Raw genomic sequence first — 18,041 nt, 5'->3', positions numbered from 1 at the left:
TATCAAACAAGACAAATTACAGAACAGAATCGTGTTCAGTCCTCTATACTCCTATAACGACAGTCGTCCTATTGAGTTTTAACAAGTCTTGCAAGTTTCAATGTATTTTCACTCCCTCTTTTATTCAACAAATCAGTTTTTAATTTGTCATTGTTTAACGTATTAAGAGTTTGGCTAGCTGTAGAACATTTGTTACATCTAGAATTATACAAAACATATAAATACTTCCTAATAGTGATATTAATCAAATAGGTAGGAAACTGTTGTAAATGTAGTAATTGTTTAATATGGAACCCAAATTTTTTGACTGATTGTTTGTTTGTTTTTGATAGCAAAGCCACATCGGATTATCTGCTGAGTCCACCGAGAGAAAACGAATTCCTGATTTTAGCGTTGTAGATCATTAGACTTACTATTGTATCAGCGAGGGAATATATGACATAATACTATTAAAAATTAATTAGGTTTTGTATAATTCTAAAAAAATGAAATAAAGAAGACATAACATGCCTTAACAGCATTTATATAAAGTACTCTCGAAGAAGCTGTAAAGCGAAACTTAAAATAATTGGAATAAATGTAATATTTTCTCCTGAAGTTTAATGGCAATTTTTATGATGCTAACTTTCAGTTTGGCGCTATGTACATAACATTACACAATTATAGTTTATTGTTTTATAAGTTTGTTTTTTTCTACCAGTTTTGAATGTTAATCTTGTACTAGGAAGAAAATGTTATTTTAGAATCACGTTATCTTGCCTGCCTAAATTTACAGTTTTCTTTCTAATCGTGTTTTTAAGAACCAATTATCAAAACATAAAAAATCAACCTGTTTGGAGTTCTCTTTCCTCTGTGGATTTTGGGTATGTTTTATAAGTTAATTGCATAGTAAATACTGCAAAACTCGTACTATAGTACTGTAGTGGATATTTACAATTTCGTACACAAATAAATAAATGCCAGTATTAAGCAGTTTTATAAAATTAGTTTTCAATGCTTTGAATCGTCTGAAATTCACCCTTATTTCCCCGAAAGGGAACCAAAGGTTGCTTGGAAAAGTCACCTGTTTTAACCATTCAAACCACAATATACTAATGTGTTGTAATGTATTATTTGCCAATCTTTTGCAGACAATAAAATAATGTTGCATAGGGAACACTTAGTGTTGCAATTTGTACTGTCATAACGCAAGTAAAACATGAACATGCAATGAATCATAAGAAGCATTATACACTCTGTAGGCTACAACATAACATGATTTTTGAATTTTAAAAGCAAGTGATGAGATCCAGCATGGCCATGTGGTTAGGGCACTTGACTCGCAATTTGAGAGTCACGAATTCGAATCCTCGTCACACCAAACATGCTCGCCCTTTCAGCCGTGAGAACGTTATATGTAACTGTCAGTTCAACTATTCGTTGGTAAAAAAAAAAATAGCCCAAGATTTGGCGGTGGGTGGTGATGACTAATTTTCTTCCCTCTAGTCTTACACTGCTAGATTAGAGATGCCTAGCGCAGAGAGCTCTCGTGTATTTTTGCGCGAAATTCAAAAACAAACATGCAAACTATGAAATATTTACTACTCTTCATTTTAGTTTTATACATATATCATTTACCATTGTGTCGGTTCTTCGAGTTTGTGTCTCTATTAATAACGTTAATCCGCACTATTCCTTTTATACTATACAAAAATAAGCTGTATCGTTCACGTTATGTTTCCACATTATAAGAACAAGAATATATAGTTCTGCAAATTTGGAAATTCTCTGCAGAAAATGATATTCATCATTAAGTAACCTGAAGACAATGTACAGCAAGAAGTGTAACGAACATGAAGTCAATACTTAAAATACTTTGTTTAATTAGCTCTTTACAATCACCTAGTACTTTCAAAACCCGTTAATTAAACATTGTTTGTTGGCTGTATTTATTGTTGTCTTTATGTATAGTTCTAATTGTAATTATATAGATTTCATCCAGTCCGGGTACTTTAATAAAATGATATTCTATCTATTGAATTGATTTATTGTTAGTTATCTTTTAACCAGTAATGTTTATGTATTAATCATGAGTGTTTTATTTTAACTAGCTACGATACAAAATATTTCGCTTCTTTTTGTTTTAAGCGCAAAGTTACACAATAGACTATCTCCATTACCTCAACGACGGAGAACCATGCACAGAATTTTAGTGTTACAAGCCAGTGAGCTTACCAAGCCGTCTTAGGGTTAATTATTTATTTTTATTGTTATCTTCTCTCTTGCTAAAGTTTCCATATTTTTCACCATGTAACCACTTTTATGCAAATCGAAGTTCAGGACACGCAGGTGTTTGACCATTGCTGTTACCAAAACGTTTGAAAATGTGACGGGTGTAAGGAAATGTGATTCTCTTGTTGTCAGCAATATAGACAAAAACTTGACAAACCTACACAGAACTAAACAAATTTTATTTATCCAAAGTTAAAGAAGATAAGAGTCTAGCTGGCAAGTAAAGAACAATCTATGAAAATTGAGTACAGGGTAGGTCAGTTTTGATTGTATATAAGTTTGACCGGATCTTTTCGAAAGCCGTGTCAATTCACACTCTTTCTATAGCTATCTGATTTGCAAGAATCCGGAAGTATCTTTGATCCATAGGACAGTAGTGAAGAAGACTCACAGACACACTGAATTTGGGCAGTACGTAAGTGTGCCATGAAACACCGTATAACATCCTTGAACAGGTCATGCTATAGAGAATAACAACAATTATGACCTAGTCTGGATCTAACAAGCTTTAAACTAGAACTTTCTATTATTTTAAAGAATTGTGTGCTTTTAAAATATATGCTCTACAAGTGTCTTTTTATTGTATGTATATAGTACGATATCTTACGCATATTTTTGTATCGTCAGTTACACTTGAATTTATGTGAGTTGTATGTAATGGTGTTGTGATTTTGCATTATTCTTAAAAATAACCCGAACAAATTAATTTTCAGTTGATAACACACGAGCGTACATATGTCGTATAACTTTCATCCATGTTTATACAAAGTTAAGTATTACAGTTTCAAATAGTACGAAAATGTGTTAAATTATAATTTTAATTTTAGCAGTGAAATAAATATTGATATGTATTCAGTTTATGATATTTGCCAATAAGATTGATACACACGGTTTTCTTTTTTAATACAAATATATTTTGATATACAAACAATAACACAACTCACAATGACGGTTTTTACAAATAACGATTTACCCACAAAAGTTTTACAAACATACAAACAATATTGAGTCCTCTGTCCGGTCTGGAACTTCCTTGGTGCCTTATCAAGGGTTCTCGATGAACAAATTAATTCTGAGTTGGTATGGATGAAACTTACTTAACAGAGAGCTAATTAATTCTGTGTTCTTCTCTGATCACACGTTATGTTGTTCATCGCTGAAGTTAAAAGGTTTGTAATGTTCGAAGTCTATAAACATTGCTGGTCAAATATTTGAAGTTTTCGATTAATAACCATTATAACAATCACAGTTATAACTTCCAAGACTATAGCATATCGACTATATCAAACAAATAATATATACTGTCTTTTGACGCGTCGCGTTGGTTATATTTGTAGGCTTGAGGAAAGTTTCTCGAAATTTTAGTTTTCACTCACACACACACACACACATACATATATATATTGTTGATTCTTACACTCGTCGTCCCTAATTTAGCACTTAAGGGAAATAAATTGGCCCATGCTAAGTCCTAATAATTGATGTTTTTCCCTGATACTACACATTCTTTCCTAAACTGATCCAATTACGTGGTCGAAATTTAATACGGTGTAATTATTAAAGGATTCCACCTTTCAGCTTACAGTAAACCGTCCTAATATCTTTCGTACCTAAAATTTCAAGTAAAATTTCTTCTGTCATTTCATTTACAGCACAAGAAATTTCATATTTGTTTGAATTTAAGCAATTAACTTGGCTTTGATTTACTCAAATAGATATCAATTATACATTGTCGACCATATATATTTTTGCTTTTTTAAATTTTATTCAAAAATTAAATATTGCTATGATACGAACTTTAACGTTTAATAAATATAAAGTACAGTCAAACATCGATATAAGGCGCTAGTTGGGGTCCAAAAAATTCGACCGCGTTGTATCTGATTGCGCCTTATACCGATTTGATTATATATTTTTTTGACCCTCGGGGTGAGCGATAATGCAAAATTTACGCGTTTTGTAGTGAAATAAAGAAAAACAAACAAAACTACTTACACCAATGATATAGCATTTTTTTTTTTTTTTTTTATTTATTAAACTCAATTTTAAGACTGAAATTAAATGTAAAAAGCAGAATTCTAAAGAAATTTATCGAATTCATTACTTTGATGGGGGCTGATATTCTAAAAGTAGTTCCGTCAGAGCAATCATGTGATCGTTTTTACGATTAGACGCTGATTAAAATTAGTTCAATTTTAAAAGTTAATACATATAGTAGTTAATTTTGATAATTTATTTACTAATTATTAAAATCGAAGTACAAACTGAAGTCAAATAATTACCAGATAAAAAAATGTCATGGCAAAGTTTAAAATACGAATTCAGTACTGAAACAAAAAACGGATTTTTCAAAAAATTTAATAACAATAAAATATAGTAAGCACATAAAACAAGTTGAAATGCACAAATTTATAGTTACTCAGTAGTCTTCTTTCTTTCAAAAGCCTCCAAAAGTGTCTGTTGTCTTCCTCCTTGGTTCCGCATTACATTCCGCATTTCGTCTGAAAGCTTCTGGGGAGCGAGCTGTTTCTTAGAAATTTATATGGTTTCAACATTGACGCTATCGTTTGCAGCACTTCATGCCACTGTCACTGGTGTATGAGTGTATATGACTCATCCTTCGTCATCCATCGGTCGATCAAGGATGACTTGTGGTTTTAATGAAAATAAAGTTTTGATACTTCTTGCCTACGCACTGAGAGCTATCCTATGACTGGCAGATTATGTACTTTACTGCAGCTGACAGCGCCAGGAATTATTACATGCAGGCCGGGGTTTGATCACAATATGCGGCGTAAAAACCATACAAAAAGATTGAAGTGGATTTGGTTTTTGATTTTTGATCACATTAACCGGCTGATTACATTAAGCAGTGGTAATATTAAGCGGCGGCCTCTGTAGAAACACAAAAAAAATTGGGGCCTAAGACCCCATCGCACCCAACTGATTATCGCGCTTTATCGATGCGTTTTATATCGATGTTTACCTGTATTTGAATAATCAACTAATGAAACGCCCCGTCGCACCAAACATGCTGGTGGGGCGTTATAATGTGACCGATCAATCCCATTATTCATTGATAAAAAGTAGCCAAGAGTTGGCGGTGGGTGGTGATGACTAGCTGCCTTCCCTCTAGTCTTACACCGTTAAATTATGGACGGCTAGTGCAGATAGCCCTCCTGTAGCTTTGCGCGAAATTCAAAACAAACCAAACTAATCAAAGGTGGCATTTTCTCCACGTTTCAGTTACAAAAGAAACTTGAATATTTTGACCACTTACAATTAAAGTACGAAAATACTTTTTACCAAATAAAATTAGAAGACTGAATATAAAAAAGAAATATTTAAATGTTACTGACAAAATAAAATCAACTAGCGTCACCGATTCTCAGCTGATAAACGCTACAAGACGTCGCCATGAAGTACAATTTGTTTGTCTGAAGTTAAGCACAAAGCTTCACAATGGATTGATTATCTGTGTTCTGCTATCAAAGTACTCTTTCTAGTATTGCAAATCTGCAGACATACCAGACTTACGAAGTAAACACGTTTGTTATTAAGCACAAAGTTATCTATACTATTGTAACCACGAGTATCGAAACCCGAATTTCAGCATTATAAGCTACCAGACTTACAGCTGAGCCACTGAAGTATGAAGTACAAGAGAAAAAAACGTTAACTATGGTAAAATATATATGTTATTATGCAATTATAAAGAAAATATACTAACATTTAAGATGGTTTTATTTGATCGCTCGGTTTTGATTGGTTGATTATTTAGAATTAAGCACACAGCTACAAAATGATCTATCTGTGTTCTGTCCACACAGGTATCGTAAGCCTGTTCTAGCGGTGGAAGTCAGCAAACATACTGCTGTGTCACTGGGGTGAATAATCTCCCCATCCCCCAGCTAAACATTTCAAAGCTATAGTTTCATCAAAACTATATTTTGTTATCTTGAAGAATTCCGAATCAAATTATTTTATGATATGATACCTACTGTAACTCTAGGTAGAAGCTATCTAAATAATAATATTCATCAGCTGATGAAACGTAATTTTGTTTCGTACTTGCAAGTAATATAATTGTTTACACGACTAAAAATACTCTTGATCTTCTGCGGGTTTAAATTACTCTAATAGATCGATTTATCTCCTCCATTTTTCCAGTTGTTGATGTAATTACCCAAGTGAGAGGGGGTTAGAAAAATCGTTACGATACCAAATAGTAGTACCTGAGGCAAATGTGGCAACTTTGGTCCCACTAGCTTGTGAAAGGGGGTATGAACCAGAATCTGATATCATGTTTATTGTGTAGAGTATAACTTCCTCTATCAGGGAGATATCAAGAGTGGCTAAAACGCGCTCAGAAGGCTATTTTGGCATTATGAAGTCTAGATGTAGACATTCCCTTCCACAAGTCATCCTGTGTCTGCCTGCCGAGTTGGATCCTACTGGACAAAGTGTAAGAGGTGGTCGTAGACAAATAAACAAATGTAAAGTAATATAATACCAGTAGAGACCCACAAAATTTGCAGTAATATAGTATCTTTATTATAACGGTACATTTTTAAATATAGAATTTATAGAACAAAGAAAAAAACCCACTAATCCCAGATGCCGAACTCTTATAAGTCCACATAAAGCCTAGCATTAGTTAGGCCTTTATTCCATAAAAAAATGTGTATTAACACTCACTAACTTGTGTACGTTTTTTGAGCTTCATTTGGGTTAGTCCCAATTTTACCGTAATTAATACTATCAATAAACAAATTTCTAATGGTTTCCTACGAAAGAACATTGAACCTTTTTTTAAAGCTCATCAGAGTTTTAATACGTTGTTGTACAAAATGTCTACTGTTACATACTCCTTTATGTTTACATCTTTGAAATGAAGTAGATGCGCACGCGCATTTAGATTGTAAGGTGCGTTTGCATTTTCAGGAGAATTTGTCAATTTGTTTTTGAATTTCGGGAGAAGCTACTGGAGGGCTATCTACGCTAGCCATTCCTAATTTAGTAGTGTAAGACTAGAGGGAAGGCAGCTAGTCATCACCATCAACCGCCAACTGTTGGGCTTCTCTTTTACCAACAAATAGTGGGATTGACCGTCACATTATAACGTCTCCACGGCTGAAAGGACGAGCAGGTGTGGTGCGACCGGGATTCGAATCCGCGACCCTCGGATTATTAGTTGAACGCCTAACACATTTGGCCATGTTCCAGGACAAACACAAACTATTATTATAATATATATATATAAGCAATGTATTTCTCAAACCTCCTGGTTCTTCGCGTACTTTAGGGGAGAAAATGAATAAATAGAATATAACCAGCACCTTTCAAATGGTGTTATTAAAGTTGTCTTACTTTAAAATTTCATTGCATAGCCCTATGTACACCCATTGTTTCTTTTATAAAATATTTATAATGACTTTCGATATAGAGTCTTAAATTATTCTGTTTGTTTTTAAGAAAGTGATTTTAGCACTTTTTTTCTGATTTAAAATAGAGATTCGTTACTAGAAATATTTAAACTGTTGACTTGGCGTTTTTTCTTGCTGAAGGACAAAAAACAAACTTCTATAAACTTCCTACCCGTACAATACAAATTTTTAAACAAATACTCAGTTTACCTGAAAACAGGTACTTTTGTTTTTGTATTGACTACATAATGGGTGATCTACGCTTTGCAGGTATCGAAACTCTACTTTTATCTTTAAAAGCCTGTAGATTGCCGCTGAACCATTCCAGGGCGTTAGGATTTGTACAGATATTTTATGAAATTAAAGATGTGTTTACAATTTAGCAACTATCAAATAATGGTGGACAAGCCGTCTAATCTTCCAAATTTTTCAGCACATGCTTATAACACTACACAAATCCTTTTCAGGCTTTGTCCTTATTACAATTACTAAATGTCATCTAATTTGAACAATGGGTCATTTTTCCGAATTGAGGCTAAACATCGTCTGAAAAGGTCATCTATACTAACTGCTCGCACTACTAAACAGTAATGTGCTGTAAAATAGTTAATAGACACTAAAATGACGTTACGTAAGGAACACTTAACGCAATTTGTACTGTCGTGATGTCAGTAAAAAGTGAGCGTGTCATGAATCACGAGAGATAATGCACTCTGTAATCTACAATACAGCATGGTGTATGAACTTCAAGAGCAATTAAAATATTTGTTAATGTTAATTTCGGTTTTATTTACTCTTAAAAAAGAACAATTTGGGAACCCTGCGAAAGTACACCAAGTTAAAGTATATTTTTTATTGGATTCTAATCTTTTATCACTTACTTAAATCCCACTAGATGGCGACAAAAAGCCTATCACAGCACAACCAGTGCTCATCCCCATAGGATCAGACACTACTAAATCGTTATTTCTTCTTGTAGGAAGTAATTTCACAATACCTTAATCAAATATTTTCCCACATAGTAAATCAAAAAGAGAGAAGCGTTCAATCAACAGTGTTAAAAATCATCACAATCAAGAACATTATTTCGTCAGTATTCCTCTCGTGATGGATGCCTGTACGTTGTGAGAGGATCTCCCAGAGAAGGTTCTGTACTTTCAGTTTACATCCCCTGGGATCTAAATATCCACCCACGTGTTTGCTGTGCGTGGCGACCCTTGAAGATGAGGAAAAGATCCTGGTGGTTCAGAAGTCCAACTCTAACACATCACTTTGGCCTTAAATTCCTGTAGAAGGGTGGCCTTTGGGATCCCCCTTGGTCATTCGACTGGTCCACTTTGTATTTTATTTATTATAGATACTTTCATCCAAGAAAAATAAATAAAACTAAAAGCAGATTATCCGAAAACGACCACGTAGAGTAGCCATCACAGTCAGATCTTGTACCTCGATTTCTAATTATGCATTCCTTATTCAAGAAATCCTTAGATCAGATGTTCAAAAGGGATTAGAGGGCTTACTGGTTCCCCCAAGTCAATAAAGAAGTTACGCTCAGGATATATTTTGGTGGAAACATCTTCACCACAACATACCAAACACCTCTTGAAATTGAACGCCATTGAGAATATACCCATCGAGGTTACTCCCCATGCAACTCTGGAATTTTCTAGATGAGTTATAGTTGAGAGGAATTTAAAGAACATTCGCGAGTCGGAAGGTGGAAGTTGTCCTGGATATACCACGCATTGGTTACAGTTACATCATCTTCTTTTATTTGAGACTAATGCATAAATATGTGATCTATGTGACATTCAAATCACAATAGTCCACATTTTACTATCGTGCCGTCAGTCACGATCTTGGCAAGGCATCATTTTAAACATGATTTTACCATGGGCTCACCCCTGACATTGACGTCAGTGACGATGGTGACTCTCTCCACCTCAGTTGGATTTTAAAATTTTTAAGGGCTATTGGCCTTTTTAATTCTCTTTAAGTTTTTATTTCGAGACTTGGCTTTCGCTTTAAAGTGATTATTTTTTTACATATTTCAGTAATTTTACTTTTTTTTTTTTTAAATTTCTTTTCCGATTGCTTCGCTCATGTTGCCTAGTTACTTTGCCCGAATAAAAGCCAAACAATCAATTAACTAACTATTCATTAATATTCGTATGCAAACTTTATCATATATGTCAATTTCAGTGTAGCCTATAGAAAACGTAATTCTTCTTCAAATTCATCAAAATCAAATTAAGAATATAAATACAAAAACCACCACTGAATGTTTCCATATTTCAAGGGAATTTTACAAATTGATAATAGTTTCTTTTTATTTGTGGAGTTAGAGTTATTCCAGCATTCGCCTTATTAATCTCTGTGAATTACTTTAATCTGTGTTTTAAATCCACTAATACAGCTGTCTTAATTTGATCATAATTTACCAAAGAAATCAGAAAAAAGAAGCTATTGTATTTTTATCAGAAGACTGAATTTAAATAATTAGAGGTAAGGAAGTACATACATTGAAATCTGAACAGTTTAAGATTCATTATCAACTGTAAAGGATATTTCTGAATAATGTGCTAACACTAATTATTTACGTATTCGTTATAATAGCGGATTTTATGCTAACTCTAATCATTTATATATTAGTTATGTTTGGGGATTTTTATAACCATTATTTGATTTGTTTTTTTTCCATTAAAAATGTTTGACTTTTCTCTCGCTGTTCACAGAAGCAGTATTATTTCACTTCATTTTTAACGTGCACTGTGTATTTACAAAAATTGTAAATATAATTTGTACTCCATTTTGTAGTCCGGTTTGATCTTTATTTTTTATTGTCATATCAGTCTTATAGTGCTTCAAAGTTATTGAACCTGATGATTTTGTATATTCTTGGTACTTTATGACCCATGTTACTTACAATCAAAACTTGTAATACCTGTCTTCTGTAATCATTTAATCAGACAGTCGGAAGTGAGCGGTGTTGTTTTTGACGGAATGTCATGTTTTTGAGAAAAACAAAAACATTTTTCTTCAGATCACAAATTATGAAAAGTTATGTCTGTGCTTGCTGGTGTGCAGTTCGTTGAACTGTTAGTATTTCTGATAACAAAATAATAAAATTCATTTTCACACGATAAGAAAAAACAACAACAGCAGTCTAAAACATGTATTTTTTACTTGACAATTTGATGTAGTGTTAAGGCGTTTTTTGACCCTATGATAGGAAACGCAAGTATATGTTTTTTGTTTTACAACTAAACAATTATAATGTTTTTGTTAAAAGATTTGTATGCATACTCTTTAACACTTTTACGTTACTGGTTCACATACTAATAAGTAATTCAATACCAGAAATACTCACCGTTTGCACACTAATCAAAGTTGAATGTACTAAATGTGTGGAAATGGAATTAGTGCAAGACATTTCTCTCTAAGCGACGCTTCACTGTCGTTTCTCTGATTGTTGAAATCAAGAAAACGTTACACTTCTGAACTCAACTGCAAGCAAGCCTGAAATATTATTCACCTGATGTGCCGACGATGTTTCAAATATCCCCCCCCCCGATATAATGTGAAAATGCATATAATAGATAAAACAAATCATAATGTAGTGAGCTCTATGTTTTCAGGTGGTTAGAGTGCTAGAGTCGTAATCTGAGAGTGGCGGGTTCAAATCTACGTCACACTGAAGATGTTCGCTCTTTCAGCCGTGGGGCCCTTATAGTATGACAGTCAATCTTACTATTCGTTGATAAACAAACAAATAAAGAAACTTAATGGGGCTTACACTCCAAACGTCTTAAAGTGAAGGAAAAATGTGATTGTTTTTATATTCTCAAAATAAAAATAATATGAGTCGTTATTCTAAAGGAATCTAAAACCAGTCAAGATATGAAAGATAGCAGGGTGGCTTTCTTTATGATTATTTGAAAATTAGGATCAAACGTTTGTTTATGTTAAATTTAAGTTAATGTTGTAGGAATAACTTCTAATGCAATACTGCAAATACTGTGAAAAAAAACCTCGTAATTATTTATTTGAATATTATTTTTAGTTATTTATTTTTATATTTTTCATATTTAATAGAGCAAATGGAACGTGGAAATTATTAAACATAAATTTAATTATAATATTTTATTAAAAATTACCAAAGTGTCATCATTAATTAAAATAAATATCGATGTGTATTAATCTAATCGACGCATTTCTTTTAGACCTCTTTTCCCTGTTTCACATCATATGATTATATTTTACAATATATAACAATATTTTTCATTTTCGTTTCGGATGTTACACTTCAGCAGTGTTATTAAAATGCCATTCTAGTTTATAGGACTCCAGAAGTATATGTGACATGAAATAAAACACTGACACGTAAAAAATGCATCAACTCTTCGATTGATTACAACCATGTCTTCCCAATAATTATATTGTCTTTAATGTTCGAACCATTATCACTTTGTTTAATTTTTATATTCTCCGATTTCAATGTAAAAGAGAATTAAAACATAAAGGATAGGTTAGGGACGTGTCAGTGCGTACTAAACACGTATATCATTATCCCACTAAAACAAGAACATAAGGTGCTAAAATTTTGCATTTTTTTTTCTATTGGGTTGAAGAATCTGAAGCTCTCTTAAAGAAAGAGAAAAAAATATCCATAATGGGAAAGTCAGAGTGCCATCAAGTTGTGCAATTCTTAGAGGAGTAGATTGATAATTGATTCAAATATTTCGTAAAATTTGTTTGTTTGTTTTGGATTTCGCGCAAAGCTACACGAGGGCTATTTGCGCTAGCCGTCCCTAATTCTGAAGTGTAAGGCTAGAGGAAAGGCAGCTAGTCATTACCACCCACTGCCAACTCTTGGGTTGTTCTTTTATCAACGAATAGTGGGATTGATCGTAACATTGTAACGTTCCCACGGTTGAAAGGGCGAGGATATTTGGTGTGACGGGAATTAGAACCCGCGACCCTCAGATTACGTGTCGAGTGTCTTATCCACCTGGCCATCCCGGGTCATTTCGTTAAGAAATTAAAAATTAGATAACATGAAAGGTTCAATTATAAAATATATTATGATGCTAAATTTATTGCCATACACTTATAATAAAGTAGTTTATCAAAATGTTCAATGCTATTCTGTAAAACGTTCGTGACACGTGCAGTTTAAATTGTCCATACCCGTAAAGTTTTCTTTGGTTAAAAACATTTTATGGAAGTTTGAGAAACACCCAGACATGTTATACTAGTGCTTCGTTTTCAAAGAAAATTAAATCTGTAATAGCAGTTGAAATAAAGTAAAAATTATGTGTTCCATATGTAAATTAAACTTTATTATTTCTCTATTATTACTTTCATTAACAGTGTTAGTTAGATTGTAAAATGTGTCTCATACTCTTAGTTTTAGATTATTTTAATCGTTCTGTCTTTAATATAGAGTGCTATACATTATTATTTTAATCAGTGAGAGTGCCCAACTGATGAAACAGTGCATTCTAATCTTTTTAGGTGTGACCTTAAAAAAATATGTTAGCTCAGTTACTGTTTACCAATTTGGTTTTTAGTTTATTTCTGAAGTGGCTTATTCTGATTCTAAGTGTTAATATTAGCAATGCCTGATAAGGTTAGAACTATAAAAATCAAAAGTGTTTTTACTATTAAAATGTATCATAAGCAGAGCAAATTCTTAACGAAAAATATATTTATTTTATCGCTAAGCTCGGAAACTACTGAATGAATTTTCTACTTTACGGGTTAAATATAAGTGATATCAGAATAATATAGTATTAGCAACGTCTACAAAAATTGCGGAAATTTTTACATGTAAACTAAAACATCTTCTCACAATACCAAAATTTGTACAAGTTTATTTAAACGAAAACAATCTACATCACAACATTTAATTGTTTTACGAGTTTGCTGGTGTTAAGGTACAATAACTAAAACAATTTTCTTCGCAATATTAAACGTGCTTACAAACTTATACAATAGGACGATTAAAGAAATAAACATATACTCAACGACAGACTATAAAAAAAAATTATTTATAACGTGGACATGGTTGGTAGCCCACATAATCACCTCAGTCTAATTATTAATTAAGTACTTTTTTTATATTGTCATATCAGCTGTTAATTTACTGCTATGAGTCCAGAGACGGACTGTATATAATAACAGAAACTGAGATTCGAACATTGATATCCTTGTTAGAGGCAATAGTTTGTTAGCTGCTCAGGAAAGAAAGCCTGTACAAATGAATAGCACATGCGTTTTCAAACAAGAACCCGGATGGATTGGTTTGTTTTGAATTTCGCGCAAAGCTGCTCGAGGGCTATCTGCACTAGCTGTCCCTAATTTAGCAGTGTAAGACTAGAGGGAAGGTAGCTAGTTATCACAACCTACCGCCAACTCTTAGGCTATTCTTTTACCAACGAATAGCGGGATTGACCGTATATATACAGGGTGAGCCAAAAGTAGGTGGACAGCATTTGGAATAGGTTTATGTATCGGTTATATTAATGCAATTGTATATTATAACTATGTTGCAACTATATTATTTTCGTTATATAATTACAATTTTATAATTACATTTGTTTTAATTTAATCTGTTTTCTTTTTTTTTAGATTGTTAATAGAACCCATAATGTCAAATACTTTAAATACAGATAAAAGAATATGGGTGTTAAAAGAGTATTGGAAATCTCAAAATACTGAAACCGTAAGGAGAAAGTGGGTTGAAACATTTGATACTCCAGTTCCAAAAAAGACAAATTATTTACCGTATCCGTGACAAATTCGACGCCACTGGCTCAATCCTTAATGCTGCTAAAACTGGTCGACCCAAAACAGTCTGTACAGAGAATAATAAGCAACGTGTTGCCGATGCATTTGTTCAAAGTCCAAACAAATCCACCAGAAGAGCTTCTATGGAATTGAACATACCACAAACCTCTATTAGGCGAATTATAACGCAAATTGGGTTGAAACCCTATCGACCACAACTAATTCATGGCTTATTGGAGGATGATCCAGACAGGCGACTGCAATTTAGTGAAATTATGCTGAACAAGATTGAAGAAAACCCAGGAATTTTAGATAACATTGTGTGGAGTGATGAAGCTTCTTTTAAATTATCCGGTCATGTCAATAGACATAATTGTGTTTACTGGTATAGTGAGAACATGCATTTAACATTAGAACAACAGCTAAATCAGCCTGGTGTCAATGTTTGGGGTGATATTTCAAGTTCTGGTGTTTATGGACCTTTTTTTTTTTTGGACGGAACAATTACAGGAGATAAGTATCTCGAAATTCTAAGGAATCAAGTTGTTCCCCAGTTACAGCAACAACCTAATTTACATGACTTTTATTTTCAACAAGATGGGGCCCCTCCACATTATTCCAAAGGAGTTCGTGAGTATCTTGATGAAACATTTCCATTGAAATGGATTGGTCGAAGAGGTCCAATCGATTGGCCGGCACGTTCACCGGACTTGACCCCTATGGATTTTTTCTTTTGGGGAGTACTCAAGGAAAAAGTTTATAGTCAAAAACCAAGAAGTGTCGGTGATTTAAAAAATTACATAAGAGATGCATTTCAAGAAATTAATGCCCAGAGTGACTTGTGCAAAAATGGTTGTCGAAGCGTAAGAGGTATATTTCAAAGCTGTATAAATCAAGAAGGAAAACAATTTGAGCATTTGCGTTAATAAATAACATTTTATTTTCATTAATATAATTGTCTTGTACGTATACGTGATCACTAAATAAATGTTTTTTTACTGTCCACCTACTTTTGGCTCACCCTGTATATATATATATATCGTATTGTACGTACATTCTAACTTATATTAGGTTGAGGAATAATTCGTGAGCGTTTTTAAATAATTTCATTCAAGCATTACATGCAAGACTATACAATACTTCAATGCATGAACACATTACACCCAAAACATTTATTATGATACTTTATTTCATGTAATACCTAGGTATATAGCATGCATTGTTGTAAACGAAATTGCAAGAAATTAAATGCGAAAAGCAGATGGTGTCAAAAACGCTCGATTTTGTCCACTTGACATTCCATTTAATGAACTGAAAATGAAAGCAAAAATTAAAGACATATGAAAATCAAACACACCATCTATTAGAGCAAAAAATTATCTGCCAAATGACATGAAATATTTTTTTAACTTGAAAAAACGCTCACGAATTATTCCTCAACCCAATACATATTATATTTACAAAATCCTTTGTAATTCTCGCTTTGTCAGTATACTGCAATGTAATACGGCTTTTATTCTCCACCCATTGTATTAACACAACATCAGCTTTGATCAACGCACAGTGACCAAGATATGGAGGTTTAACGAATTATCATGTTCTTACTCACAGGTAAGATTCCCTGTTTGTACTGCTGATCTTAGTAATATTGAGCAATGTGGATATTCCTTGGCAGAAACATTGTTCAATGCACAATCATACCTTCCAAATTTTTGAAGTTCATCAGTCGTTTCAGTTTTTATCACTGAAATTCTGATATCAGCACTGAACACCCTGTCAATGCCCAATGTATGACTAAAAAACTTCATTTCTATATACATTAATAACTATTTTACATGTTTTATTTTCAAATCTTTCTTGATATTTCAAAATATCGTATATAGATGAAACATTGTTCACATTGCAAAGTTTTAGTTTGTATGATCTCTGTAAATTGTCAGATGTCTTAAACTCATTGAATAGTGTAATATGGAATACATACATTGATTATTCATCTCATTGAATAGCGTAATATGGAATACATACATTGATTATTAATCTCATTGAATAGTGTAATATGGAATATATACATTGTTTATTAAACTCATTGAATAGTGTAATATAGAACATATACACTGTTTATTAAACTCATTGAATAGTGTAATATGGAATACATACATTGTTTATTCAATCATTAAAACAGTTCTCAATCTGCTTTCATAATTCATTTTGATTTGCCAATAGCTAAAAGTTAGAATTATCACACTGAATCGTCATATACTTTTATAGCACATTCAGACATTTTTAATAAAGAAATGTATAAATGTGTGTTATCAAGTTAATTCACCAAAAGTCCATACTAGATCTTATAGTTGTTTTATTCCTTTAATGATAACTACTACATTAGCCAAGCGTCTTCCATATATTATATTTTCCATCCTTCAACATGCTTAAACTGTACTACAACTACTATTGTCACTGTCACAATGACCATTTACTTTGGAACCTGAATAGCTCAATATTCATAACTACAGACAAATACTGTCACAATCCCAGGCCTTGCACAAATAATTCTTTGAGGGAATGTAGTTTATTTTTTTGGAAAAAACTTACAGAAGATGGCATCAGTACGCAATTTAAAAGCACTACAGTGTCCAACTCAATTTACATACGCGCATTTCACTATTCTCTAGCTCAAACTGATTGACACTGGATAGTGTTTTTGTATCATTGAATTCCACCAAGAAATCTAGTTGGTAACTTCCACAATAAGCCCATCCCCTATATATCGATCTTTGAACGAAGACATTAAACAACTACCACCATTTATCTTTATACTCTCAATTCGTTATCATTTGACAAAACAAAGTTGAAATTAACAGGGAAAAGTGATGTCTTTATTTCGCAAGTTTGAGACACAGACACTCAATTGCATGCTAGTTTATCATCACAGGGAATAACAACGTGTTCTACAGTCCAATGTTGTCCAAACCCGCAATCATGTCTATGAACATAGGCTGGTTGCCAAAACCAACTAAAACTCTACTATATCTTGCCATTTAGCCTCTTGCAATTGATGTAGTTTATCCCAGGTATAAAATCTGCATCAATTGTTTTTGCTTCATAAGAAATATCTTTTATGGGCAATACTATGTGTAATGACCGCTTCCTCTTCTTTTCCAGAATCCATTACAATCTGTTGTTATCTGCTTCCAGTGTCTCTAGCGTTGTGCTTGCGTAACACCATTCATTTTGAAATATATACTTTCTGGTGAATGCTATGTCACTGGGTGAGGTCGTAACGGAAAACCAAAAGGAGCGGTAGGATACGTATTAGTGGTGCATTTCATATTAAGAATGTACCTTTGCAACTGAAGTTAGAATGTCATCAATATGATTTGGCAACCTGCAAAACATTTAATGTGTCAAAACTTTATAATATTGTAATGAAACTGTAGGTGCTTCACTTGGTATTTTTGTTATTTTTCCTGACCAATATCATTCACCACAAGCATTTCACTTCTGTCACTGGTCGCAGATCTTTCGAGGAAGTTTCGTTTGATAACCAGACAA

At 33.0% G+C, this 18,041-nt stretch overlaps 1 long non-coding RNA gene across 1 annotated transcript; it reads right to left on the bottom strand.

The window, feature by feature from the left end:
• Positions 1-2,439: 2,439 nt before the first annotated feature.
• Positions 2,440-4,766, bottom strand: LOC143227170 (uncharacterized). Its single transcript, XR_013014917.1, has 2 exons — positions 4,691-4,766; positions 2,440-2,732 (listed from the first exon to the last, which is right to left on the bottom strand). It is a non-coding gene; the product is annotated as an uncharacterized LOC143227170 (long non-coding RNA).
• Positions 4,767-18,041: the final 13,275 nt, after the last annotated feature.

Source organism: Tachypleus tridentatus, chromosome 9, assembly GCF_004210375.1.
Source record: "Tachypleus tridentatus isolate NWPU-2018 chromosome 9, ASM421037v1, whole genome shotgun sequence".
Lineage (NCBI taxonomy): Eukaryota > Metazoa > Arthropoda > Merostomata > Xiphosura > Limulidae > Tachypleus > Tachypleus tridentatus.
This window is presented reverse-complemented; position numbering and strand designations above follow the sequence as displayed.